This window comes from Caretta caretta, chromosome 9 (assembly GCF_965140235.1).
Source record: "Caretta caretta isolate rCarCar2 chromosome 9, rCarCar1.hap1, whole genome shotgun sequence".
Taxonomy (NCBI): Eukaryota; Metazoa; Chordata; order Testudines; family Cheloniidae; genus Caretta; species Caretta caretta.
This window is the reverse complement of record NC_134214.1, coordinates 83,870,321-83,886,729: the sequence shown is the minus strand read 5'-3', so window position 1 is coordinate 83,886,729 and position 16,409 is coordinate 83,870,321. Positions and strand designations below refer to the sequence as shown.

General features: G+C 44.2%; 1 protein-coding gene across 5 annotated transcripts in view; it reads right to left on the bottom strand.

Moving 5' to 3' along the window:
• Positions 1 to 16,306, bottom strand: part of TRPC5 (transient receptor potential cation channel subfamily C member 5) — a 151,022-nt gene extending 134,716 nt beyond the window's left edge. For 2 of the 5 annotated variants that reach the window (XM_075132493.1, XM_048864314.2), the window contains exon 1: positions 13,713 to 14,004. The gene's annotated coding sequence lies outside the window, so the exon portion shown is untranslated. Of the gene's footprint in view, positions 1 to 13,712; positions 14,005 to 14,127; positions 15,245 to 16,244 lie in introns of those variants that run through there. The other 3 variants (XM_075132494.1, XM_048864316.2, XM_048864318.2) reach the window with 3 other exon arrangements.
• Positions 16,307 to 16,409: the final 103 nt, after the last annotated feature.

Here is a 16,409-nt window from a genome sequence, read left to right as displayed (position 1 = left end):
AATGCCTTTCCACATCAACTGCCAAAGATAAGAGCAGAATTAGCCTTCACATTACAGGAGCTTCTATCAGTTGTCGTGCGAGGGATCTCCACTTTAGAGTGCTTCTGAACTTTTTTAATTAGCAGTCGGGATGAAGGCACACTGCTTTGCTCTGCCTCATGCTCCCAACTGTCAACTACATGCTAGCATTGGGTGTATGTTAAATGCTCAAGTCTGAACACTGCCTGACTACATCTGGCACGTGGGTCAGTCTGTTGTGACTTTTTTTGTTGTTAATCACAGTATGCCATTAATGGGTAGGAGGGTTCCTTGGTGCCTTCTGGGATTTGAATTCTCCACTAATGCAGATCCAGATTCCCTGTTTATTACTCACAAATGCACACTGTGTATTTTGGGCCGATGAAGGATGATTAAAATGGGAAACCATCCATCACAAATTCTGTGTAAGCTTCCTTCATGCTTTGCTTTGAATTAATAAATGGAACGAAGCAATAGGCTTGAGTAGCAGAGGACTGGGAAGCAAGAGATGTGGGTTCTAGTTCTGGCTCTGCCATAGACTTCCTGTGTGAACATTGGCAAGTTGCTTAAGCTTTCTATGCCCTCAGTTTCCTGATCTGTAAAATGGGGTTGAAAATCCAGTTCTACCTTACAGGCATGTTAAAGGTTTAATCAACTCATATAAATTTGTCAAGCCTTTTGTGATCCTCAGTCAGAAGGTGGTTAACATACAAAATGTATATCTTCTAGCAATGAGCAGGGACGGAGGGCCTGATTCTGACTGAATCTAGCTCCATATTATCTGTATCACTGGTCTTTTAAACTTTAGCATGAGACCACTTGATGGACGGCATTCTAATCTTCAAGCCTCTCTGCTTACCTGTATCTAGTCAAGGTTAACTTAATCAGACCACTGTACAACTAGTTACATGTATGTTCATGTATAAACATCCACAGTGCCATAATGCTAAAAGTGAGGCAGATCTACCTGGCCGAATGAAGGCTTTATGGACTCCCACCAGGGCTTCATGAAGCCTAATTTCAAGGCTCTATTACTCTTTTTGAAAATACAATAATAATATCTTACACTTACAGACCATCTTTCATCCTGAAGGATCTCAAAGTGCTTTAGGACTATGGGGAAGCATTTTATTTACCAATAAAAGGAAGCCAACTCCGAGATAGAAAGCATCAGCAGTTAAAAAATATGCAGCAACCCTCCACAAGAGATTAGGACAGGAACTGAAGAATTTTTCATGGAATACAATCTTCAAAGCGCCTTTTGATGAGCAGGATATAGGAGGTTGTCCAACCTAATGCCCGCTTATTTTTACAGAAACTGCAGTAAAATGTTTGACACAAGTGGTCGAGTTTTATTTCTCATCTGGAAATCAGTGCCTGCAGCAACCCGCTGTCCTCTAACACCATACTGGGGCATTGTTTCAGTACTGACTCAGCTGGAAGAGTGCCACCTACTAGACCAACACCACCACTTGCTGTAGCAGCCTGGATTTTCATTCACATGTCACAAAAAAATAAATACCAAATAGTCCACTCCAAACAGTTCATTAGCAATCCACAGGTGAAATTTGTTTGAACAAATACTTGGGAATAAGGAAGACAGTTGTAGGAATCAGGTTAGTTTGTGAATGATTCACAAAGAGGAAAAAAGGATATTATTATTATTATAATTACTATTATTATTTAGCAAATAATGTATTTATTATTTAACCCACTCTTTTCATGCCCATCAGCCAGTTGCTTGGATGTGACATGAGCTGGTGGTCTCTTTCCATTTCATACTGGACTGGTGTTCATAATACAAACACCAGCTACTTGTGCTGGGAGGCCAAGGACTGAATGGGGCGTGGAGACTGAATTACCTTCCCAAGCCTATGAGTGGAGACCTTCAGAGCTGAAGGACATTGGCACTGTGGAGGGAAAGGGGAATCCTGTACCTATATGCTGTACCTATGGCTCCAATTTCAGCACCCTAGCTCCAGTTTGAACTCTTCTTTGTCCCTCTTACAATAGCCAAGTGAAGAGGTGGAGACAAAGATCCTCTTCAATCCCCACATCTTTCTAACAGGATCCCCAACCATGATGCAGACCCATGCAGGACAGGGCTTGGTAATTTTCTGCACCAGCAGAAAATTCTGTGGGTAAATAGTGGAATTCAGTCTCGAGGGCTGCCAAACCAACACCTTTCCTCAGCACTAAATGAAATAACCATTTAAAAAAGACTATAAAAGAGCATTGGCATGACAAGGTGTGTGCAGCAGGATTGCTGGACCTGCAGGTGCTGTGGGTCCCTGACAGTGTCTGAACTGACTGCTTTATTCTTTCCCCCCTTGGTCAGCCAGAGTGCAAATCCACACACAGTCTCCACTCACTTTTATCCTGAAGCCTATAAATATGCACGAACTGTGCTGGGGTGAACTTGAACAATCTCTCAGGATGTCATCCTGGAAGAGAAAGAAGGCTGCTTACAGAGATGCTGTTGCTTACACATCCTCTGCTCCTGCTCTGCACATGCGCACACAGTTCTGGGATCACTGAGAGATGCTTCTCGTCTGCTCTGAAGATAGAAAGACATGAAAATATATATTTCTGGCCACACAGCTGCTGGTGCAGAAAATTACCAAGCCCTGTCCTGCATGGGTCTGCATCATGGTTGGGGATCCTGTTAGAAAGATGTGGGGATTGAAGAGGATCTTTGTCTCCACCTCTTCACTTGGCTATTGTAAGAGGGACAAAGAAGAGTTCAAACTGGAGCTAGGGTGCTGAAATTGGAGCAATTACAATAGCACTGCCCTGGTTCTCAACTTGTGAGGTAACTTCCTTCTCTTCATGTGTCACTATAATAATGCCTGCATCTGTCATTTTCACTCCATGCATCCAATGAAGTGGGTTCTAGCCCACGAAAGCTTATGCCCAAATAAATCTGTTAGTCTTTAAGGTGCCACCGTATCCCACAAAGACACTCTGAATACTTGGCACCACTATGTCTGTGACACCGCTAGCTACTCAAGCCTAAACAAAGTGAAAATGAGTCATTGAGACATTAGTAAGAAGGACATTTAAGATGAAGGAATGTTCTATGCCTGGGGCCAGATCCTCACCCTTGTTTAAGACATGATTCAATACTCACTGAAGTGAATGGAAGTTTTTTCCATTGACTTCAATGGGCTTTGGACTGGGCCCAAGGTTCATTTGTGCCATCAGTACAATACCAAGGGATCTTAAATCTGCCTACATGGCTGCTGAGGATTTCTTTGGCAGTTTGACCCTTTGCCAGACCCAGGATCAATAGCGGAGGATAGAAAGCTTAGAGCCACATTTGCTTCCCATTCAGTGCATCTGAGGACTGAGCCCCATATTTCTAGCTCTGATCTGAAGACACAGGGACCGATAGGATACAAAGCTCTAACGAGTCTGACTCAGATGCAGGAAATACAGCTCTTTTGTCAAACAGACGTCGGTGTAAATCTGCCTAGCTCCACTGGTGTAAATCTGCCTAGCTCTGTGTCATTTGTGTGTAAAGCAGTTTTCTAATGCTGCCTTTGAGAAAGAACAAGAAGATACAAATTACAATTAGAACACACTCTAAACAGCCATGCAGCTGCTGTGACTCCCACAGAGCTGTCTTGCCATGAAAACTCCAAAAAATGGGTCATCCAGCTAGAAGAGGACAAATGAGAGCAGGGGCCTGGGGTGGGGGTAGGAATCTTTGCTTCCAGTCCCATCTTCAGATGTAGTAGCAAAGGGACATTTAACATCCGGAAAAGCACATTCATACCCAGCAAAGGCCATTGATTATTGTGGTGAATTATTTCTGCACATTTTGGAACAGGCCCGTCCATCTCGGGCTTTCTGCTGCCAGAGCACCTCTTCTCAGGCTCAGATAAATTTGTTGGTCTCTAAGGTGCCACAAGTACTCCTTTTCTTTTTGTAGTCTCAGGAAAGACAGAGGAAATCACGCTGTCCTGCCCAAAGTCACCATTAATTTGCCAGACAGACTAACTGAATTGTTGCTGATTTTTCAGATACATGAATAGACCTTAAAATAATTTATAGCAGATATTTCCAGTCTGATGCTATCATCCCTCCCTGCCGTGAACAAGATCTGCTCAGCTCCTCTTCCCTCATCTGTCTGGAGGAGCTGCAGTAACACAAGAAGCCATGATTCCCTCCTTATCCTTCCCCACATTGGTTAGTGTCAGCTTTTCCTCCTCTCCCCAGCTCATCTAGAGCTGAGCAAGGTGGCCCTGTATCTTCCTGGTCCCTGATAATTGCTGCACTATATTCAGGAAGTCAACCTCATTGCAATTTGAGTGTGTAGATCCAAGAAGTGCTCAAGAAGTTTTGCAAGCCTGGAGTCTACCCTTGCAAACCTGGGACTGCTCATGTGACATTTTGTCTACCATGAGCATAGAAAATGGCTGGCTCCCAGTGGGTGAAGACTTTTTGAACATGTTCCTAGCAGGAATTTTAGCCCCACAGTCGCAGAGTCAGTTGACCCGGGCTCTGCGACTCACTGCTGCAGGTCTTTGGTTGCTGAGTGGACATACCCATAAGGGCTAAAGATTAAAAATAAGAACAATGGGATACTTTTTGCAAACTACCTATGTACATCCCAAGCCAATCAGATTGATGATTCCCAGATGCAAGCTAAAGACTTTTGCAGCTGTCATTGCCACTGATGATTTGTACCACTAATTGCACTATTTTTCTCCTCTGATTTGTGTGCACTGCGACTTTGTCAAGTTCCCATCAGCAGCAGAAAAAGCGAATGGCTTTCATTAATTATGTATTTGTTGTTTTATTTATTTCCTAAGACAACAGTTTTGCCATATTGTTGCAACATGTGTCTGCCTTGGTGGCGCCATTATGTAGCTTTTTAATTAATGTCTATTGATATTCCTGAAAGGTCGCACTAATTGCGGCTGCCTTGCATTGTGTTGGCTTAGCATTACGCATCATGTGTGAACTCTCCATATCAAAGTTCCAGGACATATTTTTTCAGGGACATGATAAAACGTCAATTTGTGCTGCTGTATCACTGAATCTCTCGCTGTTGAGGACCACAGGGTCCCAGATGTAGAGCGAGGGGAAAACAGGGTGCTGACTTATCCACACTGCAACCCTGTCAACATCCATGTAGTTACCTGTGTGAAAGTCAATCCTGTATTTGGTCCAGAAGGCACAGAATTTGGCCCATGCTATGAACAACTCTATAAAAATAATGACACTCATTTAGACATTTGAAGATTTCAAAGCATTTTATAAACCTGAATGAATTCAGACTCTCAGCCTGAGTGTGTGGCTGTTGGGCAACTGGCGTAAAACAAGTTGGTGGTCTCAGTCCAGTTCCTAGTGGACAAGAGTCCACAGCACAAAAAGGATTAACTGGCAGGAATTAACACTTCTTTATAGCGTATGCGTAACGTGCCTCAGGTGGCTTGTGACCAAGATTCATCCGCTAGTTGAATCATTAACTTCCTCGGGTACTGATGGGGAGCGTGACATGAACACCAATTGGCTATGATAAACAGCTAACATCTCAACTGTAGAAGGGATCCCTCCGGCTCAGGCACATTGATGAAGCCGTATATAAAACCAGGAATATGCTACCTGCAATACACTAGCTCTTTCGATACATTCAATACTTCAGTCTCAGGGATTCTCAGTCGGGCCCTTTCATGAGTATTAAATTCCCTTGCAAAATAACCAAAATAATTTCCCGGAATATGGTGTTAATACTCTACAGCTACAGAATACAATATTCATCAGAGAAATTACTTGACTCCTGCATAAGGACAGGCCTCTGGAAGGGCACAAATGGCCTCCAGATAATTTTTTTTCACGTCCTACTGACCTATACAGCAGACATATGGCCACCGCAGGGAAACTATTTTTGCCTGGCAGTTTGACAGGGGGCCTTGCATAGAGAGCCAAAAGACCTGTAAATAATGCCACTTCCCTTCTCTCACCTCAGCTGAATTACTCACAGCCAAATCACTCTTGTGTGGCAGCATGGAGGCTATTTTCCAAAATCGTTTCAGTCAGCCATGGGTTCATAGTGATTTCACAGACAGTGATTTGTTTATTTCTGCCAGGGGGTGCCTGCACTAATCAGACTTTGTGTGTATAGATAATGTGGTGGCTTGCCAACTGCCTATACTTATACCAATGTCTTTGACAGGAGGTGCATCTACTCACCTGCTAATCAGACTGTTTGATTAGGTTACAGAGAGACCCCACTGGAAAACAACAGGTGATAAATGTGAAAGTGAAGCTTTTGACAGTTGTAACATACCGGACCTCCCATTCCTTGTCATAGATTCTGAATCAAACCATCACACTGTGCATGTCTATACACACACACACACACACACGCATATCCCTGCACATTATTCATACAGATAAGAACAAATATAGCTACAGAGATATTGTTTGTAACTTAGTGTGACCTCAGGACCACTAGAAGCGCCCCCCAGAAAGAACACGCACCCTACCACTCTGCAAAATACAGATTTCAACAGATTTTAAAATATCTATTAGAGCTTTTAAACAATGGTTTCACACTGTATTACGTACCGTTTTTTTAGACCCCAACTTTGAGTAACCTTAAATCCTTTCTAATCTAAGGAACATCCTCCTGACAATGGCTCAGATTGCTCCCCATACATCCACACACAGAGGGGAGTCTCCCCATGCACAGCACAAATGTGGGATCCAAGGTTGATGCAGGGGGAGGAGTGGATACTGGGTGGACCAGGAGAAGGTGTGAGTGGACCATATTGGTGTTGGGGAAATGTACATCATTTCCGTCCCTCCTCCAACCACACAGAGATTCCCCAGAAAGACAATAAAGTCTCGGGTTGGACTATGTTTTCCCTGGATCCTGAAGCCAGGGGAGTCCCTGACTGTGACCTCCAATGTAGCACTGTCAGGGATCAAGGTGCTTGGAGCCAGAGCAGATGTGGAAACACAGAGCCTCTAGATGGGTGGCCCTGGCCTTCCACAGATACCCTCAGATCTGCCTGGATCCACAAGGTTTGAGTATGGACCCTGTGGTTTTTTCCTCTAGAGAGGGCAATCTTTGTGTTCCCAGAGGTCATGTGATAGTTCTCACTGAGAAGATTTTCATGGAAAATTAGCCTGCTCTTTCCAACCCACACTCCACCAACCTTTGCCTGCAGGTTTTACATGGAAGGACCTTATCTGGGCCTAGAATTGCATCCCTGGCTTTAAAACACTTCATGGACTTGCCCTAGTCAAACCCATGCATCTTTTCCCTCTCTGCTACACTAGCATGGTCCTCTTTTTTCCCCCCTCAATGTAATCTCTCCTCTTCTGGTGTGCAATTCGTCTCCTCAGCTGCTTCTCCTGTTCAGAGTAGCCTTCCTGTCTCTAGCTACATATATTTTCAAATCTCATCTTCTGCCAGGGCCCGATGCTGCGACCCCTTATTCACGTGAACAATCCTTACAGGGAAAGTCCCACTGGGGCTGCTCTGCTGAGTAAAGGTTAGTCATGTGAATAACTAATCTTTGCAGGATTGGGCCCACAGTAGATGAATTGGGCACCTGCACAGTACTCGTTACCAAACGGAGCAAAGAATTCTTGTTGCAGATAGGACAGTTTCATTAAAGTGACAGTGTTCTTGCACTACTTGATCTTTCAAGGCAATGAGCTGGCTGAAGACAGTATGATGAGGAACTGTCATTCTAACAATCCATCTATCTAAGGCACCTGTCACTGTGGTATCTAAGCACTATTCTCTTGTTTCCGTCAGGAAATGTGTTGCATTGCTGAGAATTTCATTGACTGAAAACGTTCTAATATTCCATCATACATTCTAATCACCAGAATTAATTGCCGCTAGAGGCCAAGTGAGAGAATGGCGCCTCCCCTTCATAATGCAGAGCAAAGGCAAACTGGAAAGCTCAGAACAACTGAAGGAGGAATTAGAATTATTTCACCCACTGCACCAAAAAATACAGCAACCACACCTTAGCATGATAGGGATTGCTCCCTAGTTGGGGCCTCCAGCACTACTGCAGTGTACATTCTTATTAATAATAACAGAAATGAACAAAGTCACCAGACCTAAGTGAGGTTGGAAGTGATGAAAGCGCTTTGAAATACTAAACTCTACCCATAATAATGAGCACTTATATCTTATGAACACATAAGGGTTTTTCACCCTGAAGGATCACAAAGAACGTTGAAGAAGATGAAGGTGGACACAGGAAATCAATAACAGGATGACTAACCCATCCATGAAAAGCAGACATGTTCATAATTCTACTTCAAGTTTCTAGTGAGATCACAAATCATTCCATACTTAATGTTTATGGAGTTTTACTAGGAACACTTAATGGAATTACCTTGTTGCATCTTCCATGGTTAACCCATGATTTACTATTGCAGCTGGTTAAATATTCCCCTCATTTAATGAATAATTCAACAAATAAAGTATTCAACAAATATTATTTCACTAGCTGTGGATTATTTCCTTTATTTTACTGCAGAGAAAGAGAATTGTTTTGTGTTGGCAAATGTGTGTGTGTGTGTGAGAGACAGAGAGAGAGAGAATGAGATGGGAGACCCAGTGAAAATCATATTTGACCATTTGGAGAACTGTTTTCAAACACTTAAGCCAAAAGATTGCACTGAGAACAAAAATACTAAATCTCTAACAGCCTTACTGTCCTAGTGAGTCAGCTACAGAGACACCCATAATTGTTAGTAATGAAGATTTGCCTCTGGAATCTTTTCTGTCCAAATGTATTGCATGAGTGGGTCTCTCTCTCCATGCCTGATGTTGTCAATACAAAGCAAAAGTTGATTTGCACTGAGGAAAGGCATAAAAAGAAAACCCTGGGTTGAGGCCTATACATTACTACAACACATACAGAACTACACTGGTGTCTCCCAACTCCAGCTCATCTCATTCTCACACAACCTCTCATCCTGTCATACAAAATGCCAATGGAAACATTATACCTATTGCTCGTGACAGCCTCTGTGTAAAGACTCTTCATTGCTTTCCCTGCAGCATTCTGCATCCCTAAATCACCACATATTAATATGGAGCAACACTACAACACCTCCCCACACCATTTCTTCAGCACATTGGCACTAGTGGTCTAAGTAGATTGAAATAGGAGCAGGAGCTCTCCATGCACCAAGCAGAAAGGGAAGTTCATGCAAGCCAACAGAGGGGGCCCTGTGCACTCCCCACACCCACAGTTTAATCCCTGATTGCCACTACATTATTCCCTTAACCAACAGTGGTACTCATCCTGGATCCTGAAGCATGAGACTGACCTTATCACTGCTGAAAATGGATAATGCTTCTCCCATAGCCTTACAAAGAACTCAGAAAGAACAGGAGTACTTGTGGCACCTTAGAGACTGACAAATTGATTTGAGCATAAGCTTCCGTGGGCTACAGCGAAAGCTTATGCTCAGATAAATTTGTTAGTCTCTAAAGTGCCACAAGTACTCCTGTTCTTTTTGCGGATACAGACTAACACGGCTGCTACTCTGAAACAAAGAACTCAGTTAGACACAGGGGGCTCGATTGTCCCATGTCTTAAATCTTGACCCTAATCAGTCAAGTGCATTTGGGTGTGTTCACTTGAAAGGGGATATGGTCAGGGTGCCCTTATATCACAGTGATCTGTGGTTGCTGGGGAACCCCATGAGAGCCCTTGGTAGCCAGCACTAATTAAAATAGCCTACAGGTAGCTCTAATTTGTGCCAGGAACCAGCTTAGCATCAAATTAAGGAAGCACAAAGGTGGCTTAAAGTCACCTTCTTGTCCCCTTGTCCCCCAGACTATGACAGTAGAAGGGGTCTGGGTCCTTATGAATTTATCTACACCCAGGCAATATGAGAGTACTTCCCCACCAGCATAAGTGAGTGGACAATTCTGATTTAGTAGCATTTTACTTTTATTTTGCAGCCACTTTGCACAGCTGCTCATCACTGAAGAAGGTGAAAGGTAATAGGAAATCTGACCCTGCATCTTTGGGTGGCTTGATTCTGCTAAATTTGATGAGACTTGCTGACAAACGTCTTATCCTTCAACTTAGCTTGTCTGCTCTTTCATGTTCTCCCTTTCTCTCTTTAGCCAGAAATGCTTTGCATGTTTGTTTACTCTGAGCTACATTCATCTGAGTCATTCAACAGCCTTTCCCCAATAGCACATTACAGTGAATTCTGAAGTGAGGCATCCATAAGAGAGTATTATATTGCTGTGAATATGCCAACAATGGGCTAAATTCTGGCCCATATCTTGCTTTCAGAATGCCTGATTGATATTAATGGGGAGAGTTATTTAAAAATCAACAGCATAATATGGCCTTTTGTTTCAGTTACCCTGGTTTTCATCTGGAGTAACCCTATAAATCAAAGGAGTCCCTCCAGTTTTACACCAGTGTAACTGTGAGCAGAGTTTGACTCACATTGTGCAAATGATGCTACTGTACTTAAAAGAATAATCCCAACAGTATCAGCCTCCTTTTAGCTACACTTGGGTGGTGGTTATCAACGATTCAGTCTATTATGAGGAATAATTATTTGCACATTGTTTTTAGTAAACTTCCTCTTCCGGGATAAGTTATCAAGACCTGTAACCTTGAGAATCCAGAGCAAACATATTGTGGATGAGACCCATAATTCAGTGAGATGACAATACCATAATTTTGCCTACTAAAAAAAAAATCCACCTAATCAGGAGACCTCAGTACTGATCATCTGACGATTTTTTTATGATTGCCCGAAAAATAAATCTTTGCAAGAAGTGAAATAATCAAAGAGTTTTGTGTTATCCATTATCTCTGAGATGCCAATCCTGTGCAGAAACTAGTTTGAACATCTAATTTAAAACAAGGGAAGAAGGTCAAGAAACTAACGATACATTTTAAATATCCGATAAATAATCCAAAAGATGAATAGTTTTAGATTGTAAATGAAATATACTGAAGAGAAAGGGAGACAAGAGATATACGATAAAAAAAATGTTCTCCTGAGAAAGTAACAAAATTTTAAGGGATTTTATGACTGTTCTCTGTGTTTACAACTCAAATCAAAGCCAATTGTAGGGTACTTCGCATTCAAGCCATTTCCCATCTAGGTCCTTTTCACGGTTTGAAGAAAGCGAACACCTGGGCCCATTTCAGTTTTTTTCACTAAAAATGTGCCTGGCAACAATATCTCAAATTAAAGTTAGTTTAATAAAGATAGTTATTGTCTATCAAGGCTTGCATTGAGCTGATAGCTTATTGATCTCTGCTCGCTAAAGTTCAATATTAAAAAAAAACAAATGAAATGACAAACCATAGCATGGTAGAAAGGGGAGTCTAAGAGGCTCACAAGGAGTCTAGTTAATGCCAAGAGACTTGTGCATTCTCCAGAATATAGATACATTCAAAAACATTTATAAGCTAGATGGTCTGAAATGGAAATGACCCGAACTTGCTTCAGCTGATATTTATCCAGCAGTTCTACTTAGGGAAGATGGGTGTAAACATTCATGAAGTGTACATATATACATGTATCTTGGTCCCTGGTTGTGTCGTTTTCTTCTTCAGAAATGATGCCCGATAGTTCCTACTAGGGTTTAATATTCAGGAAGGTAGGCCATTCTATTTGTCAACTGTATTAAAAGACATTTGGCTACACATTCTTAATAAGCTAACAATCTGAGTTTCCCTTTAGTTCCTAAAAAGCACTTTTGGAATAATAATCATGTGCACTGATGTAGCATCTTCCTTCCCAGAACTGAAAAGTGTCTCGCAAACAAAAATGTAGCTTCACAACGGTCCTGTGAAGTAGCTCAGCATGATTATCCCTATTTTACAGAAATGGAAAGCAAGCCACAGAGAGTCTGAATGACTTGATAAAGGTCACACAGGAAGTCGGTGACACATCTGGAAATAGAAACTCCTGACTCTTTCCCCTCTCTTCCCCTACCTTAGCCACATGACCAACTGTTCTTCCAAAAATCTTCCACTCTCTTTCATTTTGCACACTGTACAGGACCTTGCATTACATAAGAGCATTTGTTACAAAGTGTTCCACCTAATACAAAACCTGTTTCTTTTTATGATTTGTCCAACAGGAAGATTCTCAGACAAAATATTTGAAGAACACAATGGAAAAGTTGAGAGAAGGTGATCAAGTGGATTAAAAGTCCAAACACCCTTTGAGGCAGCTGTGAAAATGTAGGACTTCATATAAAATCATTGAAATGGATAACTCAAAAGTGTGTAGAAATTTATGGAATAATTATACCGAATCCTATGCATAGCCATGAGCTAAAATGATATTATCAACATCACTAATAATAACAGACAGTCACAATGTCCATTCACAAAAGACACAGCTAAATAGCAAATAGAATGAAATCAAACAAATTAAGTCCTGTGAGTTCTTGAGAAACAGAGATTGGAGGGTTGGTTTTTGTTTTTGTTGTGCTGGGAATCTGACAGATTGTTAGGCATTTGACAGTTCGTAATTTATGTAGTTTGAGGTTCATAGTGGAATTTTATTTCTGAGGGTATGGCAAAGAACATCCTCCTATGACATCACTATTAGCAGTTCTTGTTTCAAAAGCTGTGGATCACTGATATGACTCACAAATGTGTCACAGAAATGGCCCACCTAATAAGGTGAAAATAAATGTATATGTGTACATAATATCTAAAGTAAAATCACATGAACACACAGGTGGCTGTTATAAAATTCATTATATATATTATAATTTAGCACATGGACATATATATGTAATATCTACTGCATGGACAGCTAAAATGAAACATGGTCCATTAGATTTAGAGTCTGCATCACCATAAACTTTTGCAATGAAGCCAGCTAGTCTGGACTTTATTATAAGTTTTGATGTCCTCCTGTTTTGTACTCTAATCCGACCAGCTGGCAACTTGGCCACTTCTGCAGTAATGAACTTCCCTGTACAAAAAATACATAAATAACCAACCAAATAAATAAATGCAGCCCATTGTAACTGTGATTCACTGTATTTTCTGTCTGCATGGAAGGAGGGGGAGAAATCCCTGAAGCAACTAGCAGCTTCCTTCTAATGTGACACCTGCTTAATTTACAGTATCCTAGCAAATATGAAGAGGAGATGCCATAAACATGTAAAAGCCGGGGATATAATTTCAGGGGATGAAACAAGGCGATCAAAGGGGTCGTAAAAGCTGGTTTTGAACCACCCAGCTCTAGGAGGCGTATAAAGAAGGGGGAAGCAGGCATCCCCGGCCATTCTACCCTAAAAGGCTTTCGCCAGACTATCAGGGGCAAGCAGAGATTATATATATATATTTTTTTCTCCCTTTCCCACTGACCTCCTAGAGTTGAGGCCAAACATCTCCTGGAGGAAATCCGACGGGGGGCACGGGAGGGCTGAGGCGTGTTTGAACAGAGCGCTGGCGCCTGATGGAGGCTGCTGTCAAAAGCTCGGTGGGGCTGGGGCTGGCAAATCGGTCTTTTCAAACTGCGGCTCTGCCTCCCTGGCTTTCTCTTTCTCTCCTGCCAGGCACCCAAATCACAGCCCTTCTCCTGACGGTCTTGCCCAGAGGCGACCGCCGGTCCCTACAATCTGTTGCTCCCCTTCTGGCTGCCTTTTTACTAGAGCCCCCCCCCCCCCCCCAAGCCCCACACGGCGGGAGACTCACCGAAGAGAGGCGGCTTCGGTCTCTACATGCTCAGGTCCCCGCGGTCCGTGGCGTGCGGTCCATGCCTCTCATTTGTAATCCGCTCCGGGATGAGCCTGGCAAGGACAAGCCGCGGCAGGGCCAGGGCCACCCATTTCCCTCTAATTCTTCCCAAACTTCCCCGGCATCGCTCGCCGCGGCTCTCCCCACCGCCCGGGCGGGTGCCGAGCGCAGTCAGGGCGCCGGCGGGAGAGAAGGGGCAGCAGCCCCCAGCATCGTCTGGTGCCTCGCCTCTTTCTCCCCGCCACTCCCGGGCCCCGAATTCAGCGGCGAGCGGGTAGGGGCTGCGAAACCCTCCCCCCCCCCCCCCGCCGCCACTACCCCCTCCCCCCCCCCCCCCCCGCTCCTCCTCCAAAAAATAAAGAGATCTACGCACAGATGCACTCCGGAGCGCCAGCGGGAGGGAGGGAGACTGACACACGCTGCACGCGCCCCATCAACACACACTCACACACCCAGGCAGGGTGCAGCGACTGATTATCTCAGCCACCACCACCACCCAGTCCCCTCTCCGGCTGGTCTGGGCTGCAGCCCCCTGCTTCTGCAGTTTCTGGAAAATGCCATCGGGAGGGATAAGCAGGAACGGCTTTTAAAAAAAAATACACACACGCCAATCCGCTCCTTCTTCCTTCTCGCTCTGTCTGGCCCTCCTGGTGCTCGGGGGTGCTGCGGCTGGATTGCCCCTCTGGGTGGCGGGGGGTTGTGGGGGGTGAGCCGCAGGAAGCGCTTCCCCAGGGGCGAGTAAAGAGAGATGGAGAGGCAGCAGCCTGGTCCCTAGTCAGTCCGCGAGGAAGCCAAGTTCTCCCTCGTTTCCTCCAGCAGCTGGGGCAGCCTCTTGTCTCACACCTTGGAGACGACAAGAAGGGGGAAAGGAAAAAGCTGGATCGCACTGGGTCTTACCGACGTGTGGCCCCCCGCCCCCCCGGCACTGTGCCCTCGAACAAACCAGAGAACGAGTCTAGCTGATGCTATTGCGCCAAAAAAAAAAAAAAAAATCCACCCCGGAGCACGAGCTCTGCGAAAACCTGGATCTGGCACCTGCGGGAGCCACTCCCATTGTGACCCCGAGGCCACCAATTCTAACGCCCGAACAGAGAGCCGGGGTAAGTGCTCCTACAGCGCCAGAAATGTCTGGACCCTGGGGAATTAGAGCAGACGAGCGCCACCAAAACACAGTTCTGGCGCTTGGATTGTCACTGGATCCGTTCAATGCTTAGCCCTCATCCCTCAGATTTCATGGCAGGATCAGCGAGCCAAGCGTAGCTGCTCCGACTGCATCAAAATGTTCTACACCCCACTACATCCTGGCACGTGAGTGCCCCCCAAAAAAACACAGATCCGGCACCTGGGTCCACCTGGATCGCCGCAGTTTCTGACTCCGAACCATAAATCTATCCTTCCCTGGAAAAATCTGGACCCTGGAGTCCCCTGGCCCAATAGCACTAGAAAAAACACGTATTCGGTACCTGGATGCTTCCAAATTTTAAACCCAACCCCAAATTGTAATATGTAAATAGAAGAAAGAATAAAGCAGCTCCTAATAGAGCAGAATCTCCAGACCCTGCAGGAGCAGCACAAAAATATACACCTGACACTTGACTGCATCCAATTAGGTTATTTTTCAATCCCCTCCTTCCCCTCAGTCCTACCAACAAAACAGAAAAGTGCGGCTGCTCCATCCCACGGTAACTGCACAACAAAGAAACCTGGAGCCTGCTGGTTCCATTGCCCCCAACCCACCAAACGGGACCGACAAAATAGTTAGCACGTGCTGTTGGTCCTACGTGACCAGAAAACCCCAGGCTCGTACACATCTCAGTGCAAGAGCAGAACAGAAACGAAAACAACAACAACAAAAACCATAACCAGCAACTGGTCAGTTTTGGACATAAACCTCTGAATTCTGCTGCAGAAACAGACATCAAGTGTAGCTGCTCCTAGTCCCCTACGGAAATCTGTCTGCTGGTGCATCCTGACACAGGAGCACTTGAAAACTCCAGATCTGAATCTATATCTTTCAGGGTCTTGCCTGGTTTTTTGGTTTTTTTTTTGTTTGTTTGTTTTTTTCCAGCTAGATTCCCAAACGTTTACTGTCTAGGACAGAAAGCAATTGTAACCATTCTTTGACATCATATTGACCTGCTTCAATACATCACGTTTCGGGGAAGCCACAACAAGCCATCTCTGACATCTTGATCTTTCTAGATCCAGCCAAATTCCATGCCAGGACATTGACATTTGGCAGTGGAACTGCGCCGGCAGATGTGCACGATCCCACTGCACGTGGTTTTAGCTGATCAACCCTTGGTTGAGATTTTCCAGGCAGTCTAGGGAATGTGGAGACATAGTCTCCATTACCTTCACACACATTTTGACAGATCTGTGTCTAACCCCCTAGGCTGCTTGCAGTATTCTCATTACACTGGATACAGACTGAAGTCGGCGGGATCCAGCTTTTACAGTTCTCCTGGCCAAGAAAGCTCCCCTCTTCACCTGCTGCAGGAGAGAGCTCAGCGAGGCAGCATTTCCATTCCGTTCCCTTGCGCCTGTCCCCATTTCTTCCCCTTCTTCCCGTTTCCCACTGATTTTCTCCCAGCCACCTGCTACTAGCTCATTTTCTCTCCATCCTCTTTTTAAATTCAGAACTGCATTCAAACT